At 43.4% G+C, this 3,411-nt stretch overlaps 1 protein-coding gene across 1 annotated transcript in view; it reads right to left on the bottom strand.

The window, feature by feature from the left end:
- Nucleotides 1-638, bottom strand: part of LOC138977046 (sodium-dependent dopamine transporter-like) — a 111,886-nt gene extending 111,248 nt beyond the window's left edge. Inside the window, exon 1 of the mRNA XM_070349950.1 lies at nucleotides 1-638. This exon is cut by the window's left edge and continues 418 nt beyond it. The gene's annotated coding sequence lies outside the window, so the exon portion shown is untranslated.
- Nucleotides 639-3,411: the final 2,773 nt, after the last annotated feature.

Here is a 3,411-nt window from a genome sequence, read left to right as displayed (position 1 = left end):
CAGAACAAGTGTACATGGGTCAGCGAGACAATGGACTACAAGACACTGGTGTCTTGTAGTGGTCAGGCGGAGGACTTGTGTACTGACCAGCGGTGAGTGTGGCAGACAGTCCACAGTCGTTAATTGTCTGTCTCTGTGGGACACTCGTTATCTCCTGTCTCAGTCCACACCACGCCAGTTAGCCGCTACTTTTTATGACGTTTTATCTCGGGGGCGAAGAGCGATTTCAAGTCTTGCGGTACACAGAATGAAAACGTACACCTTACACTTACAATTTTGCAGACGTTCACCAAAAAGTTGCTCACCAAGCCTTAGTGTTTCCGTCCACTGAATGGCTGAGAACTGTACAAGGGATATTTTACGTCAGTTATTTGTTTAAAAAAAACCCAACTGTAATTGAAAACAAAAACAATCAAACGGTGATTAGGACACAGAACACTGCAGTTCAAATAGTTGTTGGCAATGTTTACTGTCACCACCATAGACAGGGTAAAGTGTTAGTAGTCGACACGTATGCAAAATGACGGTGGATTTTGGGTGATTCCAGAGTCGAGCTAAGAACGAGATGCAGAACTTGAAGAGCGAGGAGAAGACAGCGAAGGCGCGGGTCAGCGTAGGTCCGAGTCTCACAGGTAAAGGGGAGAGGAGGACCGGGAGTCGGAGGCAGCACAGCAAGCACAGACAGCAGACGTCAGCCAGTGGTCAGTGTAGGACTGGGGGCCACCGTCATTCTGTCTCTCTCTCACCTGTCATCGCGCCGCCCAGCTCACCTGTCAAAAAAAGAAACGACCTGTCAGTGCTTGCGTGTCTTGGCAAAATGGAAAAACATAGGTGAGTGACAGCTCAAGTCTCACTCCCTGTGCAGGCGACAGATTGCTTGTTTGTCTGTTTCTCGCAGTCTTCTCCGTCCCCACATCTTATTCAGGACAAGATGAAGGAGACAGAATGTATTCATTGTCTGGAACTCTTCAGGCATGCAGTCTACTTCATTTACAATGGAACGGACCCTTGCACACAACAGGTCCTTTGGCTTTCTTCTTTGCGCCCTGAAACGTATCAGCTTTTCGAACGTGTTCAGACTGTTCGGACGTTTGTCTGTAAAAAACAGACAGAATTTGACATCTAAAGGCAAAGGACATCAGCTGTACATGTACAGTTAGCCCAACGTTCGGTACTTACAAGAATTGATGAGTTATAAACAGAAAGTAATGAAATGGTATTAATAGTAGCTAATTGATCATTCTTACCGGTGCTGGTCTTGAGTTAGATGTAAGATATGCATGCATGACAACACTAAAACTGTGATTCCGCACATACTATTACACGCTCTGCTCGAATCGCACATCATCATGCGTAGAAAGACAGACACACAGACTACCCCTTTTCCCTTTGTTACACACGTCATGTGTCGCATGCCCAATCGCTGTAAACGTTGTAGGTGACACTGTACTCTTCAAAGCGTGCGACTTACAAGACAGGTCGCGTTAACGATTACCGTGTTATTTGTTTCTGCAGCACTCTCACTCTCACTTTACAATTTGCAAGAAAGTGTTTTTTTGTGAAACATTTACCTACACACATTTTTCTGACACTTTCCTGCGACCGGAGTGACCGAGAGGATAAAGTGACGGACTGTTCACTTTGAGATGGCGGGTTCGGTTTCCGTCCAAGCCAAATGTGTGTTACGTGTAATGATGATTGAACTTTATTTTACAATGATAGAGGTTTAAGGCTACGCCTTTTGTTAGAACCTGTCCTTACATCAAATTTCTAATAAATGACAAACAGAAAAGCTAACAAGCGAACAAACCAACAACCAAACCAACCAACCAACAAACAAACAAACAGAGTGAGAGAGAGAGAGTGTGTGTGTGTGCGTGTGTGTGTGTGTGTGTGTGTGTGTGTGTGTGTGCGTGCGTGCGTGCATGTGTTTGTGTGTACGCATGTGTGTGTGTGTGCGTGCGTGCGTGTGTGCGTGTACGCGCATGTGTGTGTGTGTGTGAGAGAGAGAGAGAGAGAGAGAGAGAGAGAGAGAGAGAGCTGAACTGAACTGAACTTTATTTTACAAGGATTACGATTTAGGGATTTTCCTTTTCTTTCAATCTGTGCTTGAGACGCACAAACACGCAATGAAAAAAAAAAAATACGAAATAGATTTTTTTTAGATTGGTTGAGCCAAGCAGAGAACGATGGTGCCAGAACAGTGCCATGGTGAGAATGGTTGTGCAAGACCGGTTGCAGGTGCGAGATGGGTGCTGCAAGACGCGGGATGATAATGGTGACAGGCGTTACAGGGTGAGACAAGTGAGCAGTGGTGCTAGAAGAATGTGAGTAGACCAGGCTGCTCCAGGGAGAGAGAGGGGTTGTGCTAGAGAGAGCCCAGTAACGAACAAGACAACAAGCGGGGTTTGCTGTGTGCTTTTTAAAAATTAATGTTTATTTAACTTTTTATTTTTTTAAGGCGTTGGTGGAGGTGATGATCTGCTTCAGGTTTGGAGAGGACGGACGATGGTTTTGCATTTTCTTTAGTACATTTTGCAGGGCCATTCTTAGTGATACTAATTCAAACACTGATGATTTCCCATGTGGTAAACCTTGCGTGCAAATACAGAAAACAATACTCAAAGGAACTCTTTGTATCAGTTTAAGGAACCTTATCGGCCTATGACCATTTTATTTTATTCTTTGTTTTTGGATTTATTTTCTTTTTAGTTAACATGGTCACGTTCACAACAAATAAAGAACAAGGATCGTGACACAGGCACTCATTTATTCATATTTACAAGAAAGCGCGCGCGCGCGCGCGCGTGTGTGTGTGTGTGTGTGTGTGTGTGTGTGTAGTTTGGCCAGACCTCATATTCGCCTGTACATACAGTGTTAAGTGTACGTCTTCAAGCCAATAAAAGTTACTCAATAGGCAAGGAGTTAATGGACAAGTAAAAGAAAAAAAGAAAAAGAGAGATATATATATTATATATGGCATAAAACTGACGGAATCTAGGTAATGCTGCGGTACGCGATACAGGCTGAATCTGGAAATACTAGACCATCATCGCACACAGCAATATGACCTAGTAGTGGGACAAAGGTGCCGGTGTAACGATGTGAGATTGGCCCCTCTGTCACCTTACCCCCTCGATATATATACTCGAGACTAAAATGTTGTTTCCTGGTAAAATTTAAAAAAGGAAATTATTTAAGGACGAAAAGCATGTCAGTTTCTTGCATGTGAAGAAAATTGGTGATGAAATGTAATAGATTTCACCCCAAAATTCGATTTCTTCGAAAATGTGTACCGAGTGGTTACGTCCCTTGAATGAGAAGGGAAACATTTCAGGATGAATCTTATTTCTAAGAACTATCGAAGAGTACTATCGAAGGGTGTTTTTTTGTTCAGTGAAGTGTATACAA

Source organism: Littorina saxatilis, linkage group LG9 (assembly GCF_037325665.1).
Source record: "Littorina saxatilis isolate snail1 linkage group LG9, US_GU_Lsax_2.0, whole genome shotgun sequence".
Lineage (NCBI taxonomy): Eukaryota > Metazoa > Mollusca > Gastropoda > Littorinimorpha > Littorinidae > Littorina > Littorina saxatilis.
This window is presented reverse-complemented; position numbering and strand designations above follow the sequence as displayed.